Source organism: Callospermophilus lateralis, unplaced genomic scaffold (assembly GCF_048772815.1).
Source record: "Callospermophilus lateralis isolate mCalLat2 unplaced genomic scaffold, mCalLat2.hap1 Scaffold_105, whole genome shotgun sequence".
NCBI lineage: Eukaryota > Metazoa > Chordata > Mammalia > Rodentia > Sciuridae > Callospermophilus > Callospermophilus lateralis.
The window spans coordinates 2724141-2739378 of record NW_027510702.1 but is presented as its reverse complement, the minus strand read 5'-3'; the positions used below and the strand labels follow the sequence as shown (position 1 = coordinate 2739378).

Below are 15238 nucleotides of genomic sequence, written 5' to 3'. Positions count from 1 at the left end.
CTAGAATAGTACTGTCAAATAGAAATATGAGATAAATGTATATAACTTTAATTTTCTGCTAACTACGTTTTTAAAACTTAAAAAAAATAAGTGAAGTCAGTTTTTTAAGAATCTTTTTTATAATTGTAGATGAGCCTTTTTATTTTATTTATGTTTTTAATATGTGGTGCTGAAAACTGAATTATTCTAATATATTAGTATAATTCAATTATATATATATATATATATATATATATATATATATATTAGTATAGTTCAGTTATATAATATATATGTATAATTCAATTATATATAATATATAATTTATTAGTATAATTCAAATATATATATATTTCAATTCAGTTCTTCAGCTGTTCCAGCCTCATATTGAGGGCTCAACACCCACATGTGGCTACCATACTGGAGACATCTGGGTCCTGGAGCACAAAGATTTTCAGGAGATCTTGTAAATGTTCCAATACAGACTACAAAAAGGCACATGGCAAAATTATTGCCTCAATTACAAGCTTTGTATAGATTTTATTTAAAAAAGTGGATTTGTAAACAGTGATATGGCACTTACTGAAAAGTCTAGGGATGAGGATCTGGAGCTAGATTTAATTTGCTTTGGGAAAACAAAAACAAAAATGATGTGTCTTTCTTAAGCTCTGCAGCAGTATTTACTATTTAAACAGCAGTCTAGAATCTTAAGTGTGATTGTGGCTATTTTGTCAGACACTTTATTGTTCTAAGTAGCAGCATAATGGAGCTTTTAAGTTCAACTGCACTTCACTTCCTGCCTTTTTTATTCAGTCCTAATTCATAAAGCTGTGGGATAATCTGGACACAAAAGGGTGCTTGTCAACTGGATGGCTCATGTACCCAGCCCCTTCCAGTCAGTGGACTACAAAGTTACATGTTAGTGAATAAAAGTGATGCTACAATTTCCTTTGGTCTATTTAGTAAAGTGAATTAGTAATTGTGACATTTTGGCTTTGTTTTATAAATTCAACTAGGGAGAAAGAGATCAAAAACCATTGTGTTTTAGATGAAAAATGATGGAGTCCATTTGCCACATGTTACAGAAATTCTAATCAGTGATTGACAGCTGGGCTGCGTAATTTGCATATGTTGTCTTTAATGACAATGAACTCTGTAAAGGGATTATCAGTTCTCTACTAGAAGCAAACAGTGTCAATAAGTTTATGTCATTCAAGCATTCAAACTCAAGTTTAATTGACTACAAATATTTTGCTATTACTACTATTTTTGTGCCACCTCCTAGCTATACTGAAGGGATTGGTCATAGATTTAAGAGCACTGGCAAACAAATTATCCAAATAATAAACATCTCTGGGGTTAATTTTGAATTAAACAAATGTGGATCACACAATAGATGATGGCAGTCCCCAATATATGTAAAACCTCTTGTTATATGCTGGGAAGTCTTCTAAATGCTTTGGAGGTAACTGGTCAGCTTGATTTTTGCAATAACCCTGCAAAGATATGCGACAATAATTTCCATTTTATCAGATCTATAATATAGTTAAGAAAACTGAAGCACAGAAAAATTAAGCTACTTGCCCAGAAATGATGAAACCAGGACATTCTGGCTTCAGAGCCTGCATTTTTAACACTTCCACTAAGAATCACTCATGGGAAATGTGGAAGGGAGAAGTCTTAACTGTGTAGTAGCTGAATCTAATCGCTTAAGTCCTTTCCAGCAATATGATCCTCAGAAACTTGGATAGCGGTACAAGCAGAACTGTCACAACACTTCTCCATTAGCTTTACCCTTCACAGTGTAAAGTGTAACAATTTTATTCCAAACATGAACATTTGTCACTTGCTCAAAGGAAGGTGACCACAATTCCTGGTAGATGTTCAGCAAGGCTTCATTAACCACCTAGATGGGGAAGTACTTTTTGAGAGACGCTTGGTCTCTGGAGTATTTGAGTTCTTCTGTCTGAGTCATATAGCAGTGTAAAACCCAGGCATTGATTTTTTCCATCATATTCAAAACATCTTTCTTTACATTCTGTTTTTTTTTTTTCAAATTCAAAATAAACTGTCTTTCTGCCTCACCCAAGGGTTTTAATTTATGGCTTAAGTCATCTGTGAAGTAATTGGAAAAGTTAGTGGTCTACTGCTCTCTGGAGCAAGCCTGTTCTTCCATATTGCCAATATGTTAACAAGGTACTAAACATATGAAAGCTCTATTATAGCAGCAGATTTTTACACCCTAGGGTGATTAACAACTCTGCCTTTTTCCTTGAGCACCACCAAAACCCAACCATGACTCCCTTAGAGCACCAACAAAATTGATGTTTACCTCAAAGAACTCTAACTTGAGGTTGTAATCCAGGGATCAAAGTAATAGTGAAACTAAACTTATGTGCACAATTATTCTTCAGTGAGATTAAGCTGTTAAGAAAGCCAAGGGAAAGAAACCAGATGTGACCTGTGGTCAGTATTATCTATAAATTGCTCAACATATCTGAAAGCCATGAGTTTAGTTTCACATTGTCCATTCCTACAAAGGAGAACGATTTGGATATAGCAATTCTACATTTTAGATGGAGAAACTTCTGGGCATCAGGCTTTATTTACTACCTTCAACTGTTAAATACTTGTTTTGTCTTTGGGTAAATAAGTTAGTGCTTCTCTATTCATTTTTCACAATTTGTTACACATGTTAAGATAAAAGTATGCTTTGGTTTGCAAGGGATATGGGAATTTAGAGGTTGCCTCACACTGTGAGATGGAGGCAGTAGTCTGAAAAATGCCATGAATAAAAAGGAGGACACTCATAGAGGATACAAAGTGATATAGGTTTGATTAGGCCTCTTAAGAGTTAGATATGAAATGTTGTGCAAAGGCCATTTGCTAAAGGCTTGTTTGCCAACCTATGGTCCTATAAGGAGGTGGAACAACCTTTAGGAAGTGGGGCCTAATTGGAGGAAGTAATTCACTGGGGAAGGCTTTCAAATGATATATTTTGTATCAAGCCCCTCCCTCTTCTGTGTTCTCTTATGTGCTCATTCTCTGTTTCTCTCCCTACCCTCCCTTTCTTTCTTTCTGGCTGCCATGAGGAAAGCAGCTTTGCTCCACCTCTCACCATGATGCTCTTATTTAACACAGATCCAGAAACAATGTATAAACCTTTCATTCCTTAAGTTGTTTTTCTCTGGTATTTTGTAACAGTGACAGAAAGCTAACTAACACAGTTTGTGAGAGAGTGTATAAATGCAGGCAGGAACAGGACAATTCACTTAAAAATAAGCAAATTTCAAATTAGAGGGAAAACAATGAAGGAGAAATGTCAGCATATGTAGTCACCACTAAAAAAACCTCAAAAAACATGTTGTGTTCCTGAACCATCCTCTTATATAACATGGATTATATGGCAATATCCTGCTCACATCCCTGTTGTATCCACTAGGTAGCAAGGACTTGTCATATTTCTTTCTACAATCCTACCACAGTATGGTATAATCTACTAGGTAATTATTTCATATATGTCTCACCAATTAATAAATTATATAATAATAAATATCATTTATGGAACACATAATTCATATTCCATGGATTTTAACCTATATATGGCTGATTTTAACACATCATTCTCCAACCTAATTAAGTTAACAAATGGATTTCAAAACAAAGATGAAATATTTTGGAATGTGGATGAAAGTGAATGAAGTTTGAAGGGGTTAGTGGGGAGAGAATAAAAGAAATCATACTTTGGTTTGTAAATTAGAGATATAATGACAACAACAATAATAATATATTGTGTCTGAATTATTCAACCATTTTCATCATGATGAAAGAGAAAATAAAGAGAAAAAGTAATCATTTCTTTCTTGGAATGGGGACACTAAGACTGAGAGGATAGGTAAGTAAGAGAGTCCCAGAGACTAAATGTCATCGATGTAAAAGCCATGATTTGTACAAGATTTATAAAAAAATCACTTAAAATGGATGTGAATATAGCATTCCTATAATAGTTTTGATATATATTATTTTATATTACTTTCATATATTGACAAATAGTTCCTGGAGCAAAAAATGTTTACATTTTATAATATAAGTTGTTTCTATTTATGTCAGCTTATTTCATGCAAATTCATAAGTAGTCAAGTTTTATATATATATATATATATATATATATATATATATATATATATATAGTTATATATATAGTTATATAGTTATATAATATACACATATATGTTTTATATACACAATTTATATATTATATACACATATATGTTTTATATTTTAAGCCAGAAGATCTAAGTGTTCCTGACCTGTTGTAACTCTAACTTTGTATTAATCTCTTAATCTCTTTCTTGGGTGAAATAGATATGACCATGATTTCCTTGACACCCATCTCCTTTCCCCACCACCAGGGAAGATGAGATAGTGTTTTACACATGACTACCATTGTCTAGGACTCATGTAATAAGGCAAAGGAGGAACATTGTGAAAGAAGAAACAACAGCAGAAAGAGAAGTGTCATCTTCTGTAACAGTAATAAATACACATGAGTTTTTAAAGCACCAGAAGCTGGGTACTCCAAGGCCTGAATTTCCACATGCTGGTGGTGGACACCTAGGGACCTCAGTAGAGTGCTGGGTTCACCATCAGCTAACAGAAAACAGTTTACCTCCCTAATTTACAGGAACTAAGGTGGGTATGTTTTGGAACTGTGCTGAGTAATAAGGGAGTAAGGTTTAATACCTCTTGGTCTGTGCAAGAAAAATAAGGTGGAGACTAAAAACAAAGAAAGAAAAAAACTGATATTGACAGGAAATGAGTTTTTTAATTCCAAATAAATGCAGTTTGGGAAGGCTAGATGTTTTCTTAGATAGTCTTTCTAGAAGATTATTCTGATTCTCAGATATCGAGTAAGGTATCAATCAGGAAGCAGTCGCCTGGGCATTGGCTCCCCATGACTCAGGTTCTCTCTGCCACCTTTACTTACAATACCACATTTGCCTTGGTGCTCATGATGATCAGCTACAGTTTATGGCTACTAAAATCCTACTGAGTAAAGAAAAAAAAGCACTAAATGAGGAATTGACACATCAAGTAATTTAAGCAGAAGGAATCTTTTTGCTACATTCTTTTAAAACACAAAATAATTTTATAAAAGATGTGTTGAAGATATTCACTCATACATAAGTGAATATAAAACTAAAACTGTGCACATGCCTCCCTTATGTTTTTTGGTGTTTACAATTTACTAAAAGACATTTTTTCCCCAAGTGAATGTAATTTCATTTATATAATTTTGGTGTATTTTATTAAAAAGACAATCAGACTTTCTATCATCACTTTTCTATTACTATGAAGAGATTTATGTTTACCTTTGCTCAACACATACTTATATAATATTTTTAAGTCTCAATTTACTAAATTCGATTAACTACAATACTATGGTATATCATAACACAGACCTGTGTCAGTACATGATGGGGACATGTACTGAGAAATGTGTCACAGAGTATTCCATCATTGTTCCAACATCACAGAGTGCATTTACACAAATGGATGATATAGAAAAACTCTTTGATGTGACCACTTGATACAATCAAGAAAAATGGTAAGCAGGAGCTGTATGAGGCTGCTGCCGACCTAACAGGTCATACAGTAAACTTTTTAAAATACAAGCAAAAGGTGCACACATTAAAATAATAATAAAAGTATAGTATAGTAATTCCATAATCCAGTAACACAGTGATTATCATTCTTAAGCATTATGCTTTCTGTATACTTGTATATGCCACATTTTTATAGACTGTCAGAGCAGTAGCTTTGTTTACAACAGCAACACCACTGACATGTAAGTAATGCATTGCAGTACTCCAGCTACCACATTGTTAGGTGAGTAGGAATTTTTCAGATTCCTTATAATTTTATGGAACCATGATAGTATACATGGTCCATCGCTGCCAGAAACATCTTTTTCGGGGCATGATTGTCCCACTATGTAGACAGTATGTGTGAAGCTTAAATGCAAACCTGCTTAAAATAGATATAAGTGATCCATATGCTCTTAGGAGCTACAAAATTAATCATATGCTTATCTAGTCACCACTTTTCAGTCTTTTGTGAATTAAATATGGATTTTCACTGTTATTTAGGAAAGTGAGAGAAGAGAAAGTTGAGTCCAGGAGGTGAATTAGGGCCACACTATGGCAACTCTTTAATACCAAAATAAGAATGATAGTCCATATCCCACAGCAATGCAGAGCTATGGGAGTCTTTCAGGCTTTATGGACAAAGGTAGAATTGGTACTCATGAAGGGGTCCTGCAGAGGTGGGGACTGAAGGAAGGGCTTGCAGGGAGCAAGGCAGAGTGAGGGGTGTTTTATAAAAAGAGAATAGGACGCTGCTTTTGATTATTGTATCAGAAGATGAGATAATGAACAATCAAGAATGGGTGGCAACAGAGACCCTTTCATTTGGAATACAATTCTGTGAAGCTTCTTCAGTTCCAAGTTGAGTTCCTGGAGCACAAGTGCATTTTGTGTTTTTGTGTTATCTTCTTTCCTAAAAAATATATCAAAATGGTGTTTACCACTCTTCCTCCTGGGGCAGGATGTAGGCCAGCCTTCTTTCTGCCTCATGTGTCAACTGGATTCATCACCTGGGCCCTGCAAAGCCTGTCCAGGTCCCTGAGCCCTTTGTCCTTCAACAACCTGTCAGAGGGGTAAGTCAGGCTCTTCTGCTCAGGAGAGCATGCCTTTCCCACTCCAGGTATCTGCTGGGAAGAGATGTGGACCAAGACCTGAGAAGCCACCCCAAACAGGGCCCCTCAATCTTAACTACAGTTGCCAGAAGCCTCGACCTGAGGCTTGTTAGTGGCACTGGGGTTTGACAACATTGCCCGGCAAAAGTGATCATGTAGCTGTGGCAGAAGGATTACAAGTTTACAATCAATCTGGGCAATTTAGCATGACTTTCTTAAAATGAAAAGGGCTGGGGATGTAGCAGTGGTGAAACACTAGAGTCCTAGCACTGGAGCTGGACCCTCAGTTACTTCCACTCTCAATACTGAAGTTAAAAAATAAATAAATAAAAAAATGGAAATTTTAGAAAAAGATACAGTTTATTCAGTGAGTTCATGAAGTGGCCTCACTTAGCCCTGAGTGAAATTCACAACCATAAACCCCTCAGGGAAAGTTGGACAAAAAATGTAAGTGAAAGACAAGAAAATGAGCACAGATGGGGAAGAGAAGGGTTTCAGGGTTGGGTAACTGAGCATCTTCAGTGCCCTTGAATTCTCAATGGTAACATGTTCTGTCTCTAGCAGAATCTGGAGGAATTGAGCTGTCTCTCATTGGTGAGCAGAGCTGTCTGGAGGAAGCATGTTCAGTTAAGGACAGCCTACTAATTCTCTGTAAAAGTGATATTAACCACATGCAGCCCCAAAAGCCTTCTTTGTACATGATAGTTGGGCAAAACAAAAATGCTCTTCATTCATTACTGACTGGAATCTATATTTTTGTTTCTAGTTTAAAACCATGAAAAAAGGCAAATAAAAAATATAGATTACTAAAATATATACAGTGCACTTTTTGCAACAGATTTGCTACTAAAACTATGATTTTAAAAATAAAGAAAAATAATGGCAATGAGACAGTGGACAAGTAAACTCCAGGCCCTTATCTCTAACAGAAACATTGAACAATGGGAAACACTAAAAGAACTTTATAGGAGAATAATAGAAATTTTAAAAGAAGCTGAATTTAAAATGGTAAGAATTTTTTTTTATTCTTACTTGCCCCTGCCCTACTTTGCAGTTTAGGGGGTTCAGCAGCTGGATACTCAGTTACTTCCACAACCCAGAGACAGCAGAGAATGATTTGTAACTCTGCCTGAGCAATTGGTTCCTGAAGCACAAAACTTAAGTGCTCAAAGAGCCAGAAGTGGCTCAGAATAGGAGAAACCATTGAAAGTAATATGTAGAATTCATGGAAAACATTCTTATAGAAACTACAGATGCCTAAAGCAGGAGACCACTGACTGAGGAATATGATAGGGCATATCCCTATAAAGTCCCTATAAAAAAGATGGTGTAGACTCCCAGGGAAATTCAAACAGGGTGGAAGCACAAACAGGCATGCAAAGGAGGCAAGAGAGAGAAACAGGTAGGGAAGATATTGCATAAGAATTCTCAGAAGGCACAAGCCTTCAAGGAGGCTGGCTAGTGAGGTCTACTCATGAACAGAACTAGTGTGGTGGCTGTTTTCTTTAATGCTCAATTTTCAACAAGCAAAGAAAGAATAAAACTTGGTCTACTCAAAAGAACAAAATAAATCTCCTGAAATCATAGGTTTTGGACTTACTAGAAAAAGTTGTTTTTACTTCCTTTTTTGCTGTACTGAGGATGGGGCACAGGTCGTCATTCATGCTAGGCCAGTTATCTAACAAAGTATTCTAACATGCCCAGTCCTTTTGGAATTTATTTTGAGTCACATGTCATCACTAAGTTTACCAGGATAGACTTGAACTTGCAATTCTTCTGAATCATTCTCTCACATAAACAGTGGCTAAAAGAGTCCATTTTCATTATACCTGCCCTACAAAAAAATGCTAAACAGAGTTCTTCAAGTTGAAATAAAAGAATACTAACAAGTAACTCAAAGCCATATCAGAGTATCAAGTTCTCCAGTAAATGTAAGTAAGTGGTGCATTGTCCCTAGAGCAAAGAAGTTCAATGATACTTTATGTCCCTGAATGTCCCCTCTCTGTTCCCAAAATACCTCAGCAAGTTAAGGGAATAATGAAATTAAGACTAAACTGGAAAGTCTGGATGCATTCTGTCTCAAAGGACACTGGCATTCTTTTTTGCACACTGGAAACTGAAGAACAAAAGTTCTATGTGTAGAAAGCTACTTTCTTGCATATACATCAGGAGAGTTGCTCCTCAGGATCTATTCAGGCTAAGCCTGCTAATGCTGATGACCTCACTGCTTCTGCAGCCTAACATATCAAAAAAATAGAAAATAAAAACCCTTCTCTGAGTGGGGACAGACATGGATCAGAGAACTTTGTGGAAAAGATATATATCACTTGTCCAGCCAGCCACCAGTGAACAAAACACTGAGAGAAAAGAGCTATTAGCTAGCAAAGTACTGTGAGGGGCAGAATTGATGTCAGCCTGTCAGCACTGAACTATTCTTACAGCAGTCACTAATCTCTCACAAGCTTTCTCCAGTGAACCACATGTCTTCCAAACTGTACTCAGTCACTTTCTTTGGTCTGTCTGTAACCCACCCTACTACTCTGGCACACTTGGGCTGTAGATAAATTGGACATGGATAAATTTAAGACCAGTAATTACTGAAATTTTAGTTATAGCTAAAATTTATTTCCCTATAATATTTGAAAGCGAAAGCCATAAAATAGATATAAATATATGCTGATGGGTAAAAAAAATACATAAAGATGTAATTTGTAACACCAATAATAAAAATGAAGGAAGCAGTACTAAAGATTTTTGTATGTGATGATATTAAGCTGGTATCAATTTAAAGTTGATTGTTTTACCTTTTGGATGTTACATGTGAAATCTATAATAATTACAAAAAAATTACAGAAATTACACTAAGGAAAAATAGAAGTGTCTAAAAAACTCTGAACAACAGAAACTCAAAGAAAGCCACTAAACAAAACAAATGTAAAACAGAGAAAACAAATTACCAAATGGCAACTGAGGCACTAAGCAATTCAATGAGACCCCATCTCTAAATAAAATATAAAACAGGACTCAGGATGTGCCTCAATGGTTGAGTGTCCATGAGTTCAATCCCCGGTATCCTCACACACAATTGTAAGGCCATCAGTAGAAGTCACTACTTTAAATAAAATAGGGTTCAATTATCCAATCCAAAGGCACACGTTATTGTAATGGTTTAAATAAAAAAAAAAACAGGATTGATCTAAATGCCCTACAAGGAACTCACTTAAGACTCAAGTATACAAGATAGTTTATGAAATTTGGAGGAGAGCCATGCATGGTTATTAGTAACAGCAGTCAAAAACAGAGGATGCCAAAAATTGTTTCAAGAGGCAAATAACATAGTAACATGATCTAATGACCAAAATGATGTAAAAATCATAATAAAAATATATGTAGCAAACATTAAATCCCTTCAATTAAATAGAAATCATTGACACTGAACATAAAATGAAAATATGAAAAGAACAAAAATTGAACATAAATTAGATATACCCAAAAGAATGGTCAGAGACTTCAGTAGCACAGTTTCAATACTGGACAGAATAGAATAAGATCAAAATGAATTAAAAGAACTTAGCCAATATCATTAACCAATTAGACCTAACAAGATATAGAAAACACTCGGCCTAAAAATAAGCATATACATTTTTCTCAAATGCACATGCAGCATTTTCCAACACCATAAATCATAAGAGAATAATTAATGAATTTTGTAAAATTCAAAGTGTCTGTATCATACAAAGTATCTTTTTATCACAATGGAAAAAAACAAAGTAGTGATTGATAGAAAACTGGAAAATGTACAAATATGTGGAAATAAAACAACATACCTTGAAATAAATTACCAATGAGCCAAGGAAGAAAATGCAAAAGAAATATAATGAGATTGATGAAAATAAAAAGATATCATGCCAAAATTTTATACCAAAAGTGCCTGGACAAAGAACAAATTAAACCAAGAGCTGAAAAAATTAATTAAAATAAAGTGAATAGATAAATATATATTTTCCCTCTCTCTCTCTAACATGAGAGATATTATGCTGAGTGAAATAAGCCAATCATGATATGACATATACCATGTGATTCTACTTTTATGCGGTATCAAGAGTAGCCAAATTCATAGAGACAGAAAGAATGATGGGACTCACAGGAGCTCAGAAAAGAAAGGTCAGTATTGAATGGCTATGCATTTTCCCTTTGGGAAAACAAATAATTCTGAAGATAGATAATGATGATGATGAAACAGCAAAAAGAATGTATTTAATGCCAATGAACTATTCACTGAAAATTGATTTTAAATGGTCAATTTTGTGTATTTGACCACCATAAAAAAGTAAACAAATAAAGGAACATCTTCATTAATGTGAAGATTGCCAGTAAAGCCCACAGTGATTAGTGATATGGAAAGAATTTTAGAGCTTCTGGCATATAAACTTCCTGTGGTGATGGGACCCCATCCACCTGTTCACACAAGTAGAGACTTCTTGTGCACTCTGGGCCTCTGCCATCTGTCCTCATCCCCATTTGCAGGCCATCGAGACACTTGCCATTACACTTCATATGAAGCCACCCAGTGGTGGAACAAAGGTATTCATCCTACTTACCCACAAGGCAATGTAAACAAGATTTTCTCTACCTATAAAAATTTCACACAGTAAGAGTCCCACTATTTCATCTACATATTGCCATTACTAAAATATTTCCATCTTAAACTAATGAATAATAAAAGACAGAAATCACTGGGTACAGTGGCACACCCCTGAAATCCCAGTGGTTCAGGAGGCTAAGGCAGGAGGTTCACAAGTTCAAAGCTAGCCTCAGTAACCTATTGAGGCCCTGTCTCAAAATAAAATATAAACAAGGATAAGGATGTAACGCAGTGGTGAAATTACCCTGGTACCAAAAAACAAAACAAACAAACAAAACCCAGAAATCTTCACACCCAGGATTCCACTGAGAGGAAAAGTAAGGATCTACAGCCTCCTAACCTATGATTTGGATGTTACACCAACTAACTACAGTCAGTTGGTTTTGATGGAAAGCACCTACAACTGAAATCATCCAGTTAATAGAACACTGAGAGCAGAGTTTCCCAGGTGACCTTTAGACTGGATCCCTTGGGAACAAAATGGGGCTGCCAAATAGATGAAATAGATATGAAGACTACAAAATCAGCCTCTGGCATGCAGAATAAAATGGTGTTAATCAGTAAAATGGTACCTGAATAAAAAAATAACTTGGAATAATAAAGCTAAAATCAGGAGAAAGAAAACAAAGCAGAAAGCAAAAACCAAGCAAGCTCAACTGCAAATTAACCTTACATGAGAACATAAATTTTAAAAGGCATTTGAGAATTATATAATAAATTATAAATAGATAAGAATCAGTGTGGGCATATTCTTTGACCACCAGCTAGGAGGCCAAGTGAAATAAGGCTGCAGAAATCAGGTGGACTCCCTCCTCTTCTGAAGGTGGGTCATACCCCTCCAACTTCTCACCTGTATCCTCAATTCATCCTTTCTCCCTTTGCCTTGTTGATTCTTTGCCTGCATCAATCACAAAGAAAGCGTTTTTCCCAACACTGAATGCTTCCTCAATGCTGCCTTTTGAACTTAGGAAACCATGCCTGTTCTCTGTCTCACCCTTGCTAGGAAGACAGAAACCATATAGGCACTGCACAGTTTGGTATCTTTGCTTCTATGTGAAAACTTGAACAAAGGTGACAGGCATCTATGAACAGGAGCCCAGAAAAATGACATAACTCAGCATCCTCACACGAGCAATGCCCCGGGACACCTCTGGCCACTGTCCTCATGCTTGGGCACTATTGAAATGATTAAAACAAAGCCTGATACACAGAATATTATATGCCACTGTTCTTCATCTTGACTCAAACTTGGGCTTTCTTTCTGGATCTAATGCCACATAGCCCTCAGAGTTGCTGTTCTTTCATGCACACACATTCTGTTTGATGAAGAGTCCAAAAGCATTTTGTAATAACTTTCTTATTAAACCTCAGATCTTAGTTCTTCGTCCCTTCTGAAAAACAAATCAAACAAAATGAGAAAATACCTCTTCTCTTAGAAAACTATCACTTATACCACCTTTGTCTTTTCTGGCTACATTTTCCAAGACTAATCAGAGAAAGAATCAACAGGAAATTCAGACAGATTACAGATACATAAAACAGATAAAACAGATGAAGATATATGGAGGTTTATTCTAGTAAATGGCATACAACATTATGAAAGCCAAGAAGTCTCACAGTCTGCTGTGTGCAAGATCTAAGCCTGAAGGTCTAAGAAGCAAGAAGCCAAAGGTTTAAGTCCAATCTGAGTCTGAAAGGCCTCAGAACCAGCCTCAATGTCAAAGGGCAGGAGGATACCAATATCTCAGCTCAAACAGGAAGGAAACTTGCTATTCCTACAAGTTTTTATTCTGATCAGGACCTAAATGGATTGGATGAGGTTGAGGGCAATCCTCTTTATTCAGTCTACCAATTCAAGTGCTAATCTCTTTCAAAAACAACCTCCAAGATATACTTAAATAATATTTTGACAACTATCTGGGCATTCCTTATCCTAGTAAACTTAACACATAAAATTAACCATTACAGTGACCACTATCATGTTGAAGTGTTGTCATGTTGTTAAGAATTTGCCTTAATCTATTCTTTTTATTGCTATGACAGAAGTCAAAGACCACATAATTCATAGAGAAAAGATATTCATTTTGACTCATAATTCTGAAGGTTAGAAAGTACAAAATAAATTTATGCTACATTATAACATGCAGGATGGCATCATTTGGGAGAGTGATGAGTGGGTACATGCAAAGAGGCAAAACACTTGGTTTAGAATAAACCCTCTCTCACTGACTAATACAATCTCATGAGAGCAAGAACTCACTATTGCAAGACAAGCATCAATTACTCCTAAGGATTTAATCACTTTTTAGGCCTTATGCCACCACACTGAGGATCAAGTCTCAACAAGAGTTTTGGTGAGGACAAAATATTTTCAAACCCTAGCAACTCCAGGAATCTTTAAATGTCACTTTATTTGAAAAACAATTGTCTTTGCAGATATAATCAAGGTGAGGTGACTGGGGGGAGCTCTAATACAGTATAACAAATGCACTTATAAGAAGAGGAAAAACAAAAATAGAAAAGAATTCTTATGGTTTAGGTATGGGGTGTCCCCGAAAAGCTCATGTGTGAGACAATAAAGAAAGTTCAGAGGGGAAACAATTAGATTATGAAAGTCTTATCTCAATCAGTGAATTAATCCACTGATAGGAGTTAACTAGATGGTAAATGTAGACAGGTAGTACGTGACTGAAGGAAACACTGGGGGTGTGCCTTTGGGATTTATATTTTGTCCCTTGGGAAAAAATCAGAAATACCAACCCCCTCTATCCCTCCCTTTTCTGGTTGTCATGATATGAGTTGCTTTCCTTTCCCATGCCTGTCCACCATAATGTTCTGCCTCATCTCTGGCCTCACCTCTTCCTCACCTTTGACTAATCCAATCTCATGAGAGCAAGAACTCACTGTTGCCCAGAGCTATGGAGTTGTCCAATGATGGACTGAATCTCTGAATCCATGAGTCAAAATTAGCTTTTCCTACTTTAAGTAGTTCTTGTCAGATCTTTTGATCACAGTGAAACAAAGCTGACTAAAAGAGAAATCAGTAATGAGAGTGGGGCATTGCTGTGAACCTGTGGTTTACAAAGCTGGTTTTCTGGGGAAGTATTTTGAAAAGTTTAGAAGCATAAACTGGAAAAGCTTTAGAATACTGTAAACAGAATTTAATTTGTGATTCTCCTGGGAGTTTAAAACACCAGAATGCTGATAGAACTGTGAAAAATAAAGACTGGGCTCATGAAGTTTCAGTAGAGGAGGATTTTATTGGAAATTTTACTAGGGGCCATTAGTGTTATAGTTTGGCAAATAACTTCGCTATATTTTGCCCATGCCTTGAGACTTTCTGTGACACTTAACTTAAATGTGATTAAATTAATTTGGTGGTGGAAATCTCAAGGAAGTACAGCATTCAGGTGGTGGCATGGATATTGCTGGTGGATTTTAGCCAATTTATCATGATAATCAGAAACAGAAAGCAAAGCACACAGATTTGAAAATCTTGGACTTTAGCCAGAAAGGTGTGAATAAAACTGGGACTAAGGTAGTTGTGATTGTTAGAGTTTATAGTCACTAAAGAGATGCTAAGTAATTGGCATACAGAAAACAGGAAGATTGACTGAGAGCATCCTGGAAATTGGAAAGAGCATACCCATTTCAGATTCAAGGATGTAAAACAAAAAAATTTCATTGATAAGAAGCCATGGGGGGATTCTTCTTGCACAGGGTGGGGGGTCTAAGAAGTTGTTTCATCATGCTCAATTGCCCAGGCACTCAGAGGCTGCTGTAGCCAATAGTGTAAGAGGTTTGTGTACTGCTCAAGATGATGGCAGACCTTGGCTTCAAGCATGTGGTGCTTTTTT

At 36.0% G+C, this 15238-nt stretch overlaps 1 pseudogene; it reads right to left on the bottom strand.

The window, feature by feature from the left end:
• The window catches only part of LOC143640003 (semaphorin-4C-like), a 64261-nt pseudogene that overhangs the window by 28268 nt on the left and 20755 nt on the right, over positions 1-15238 (bottom strand).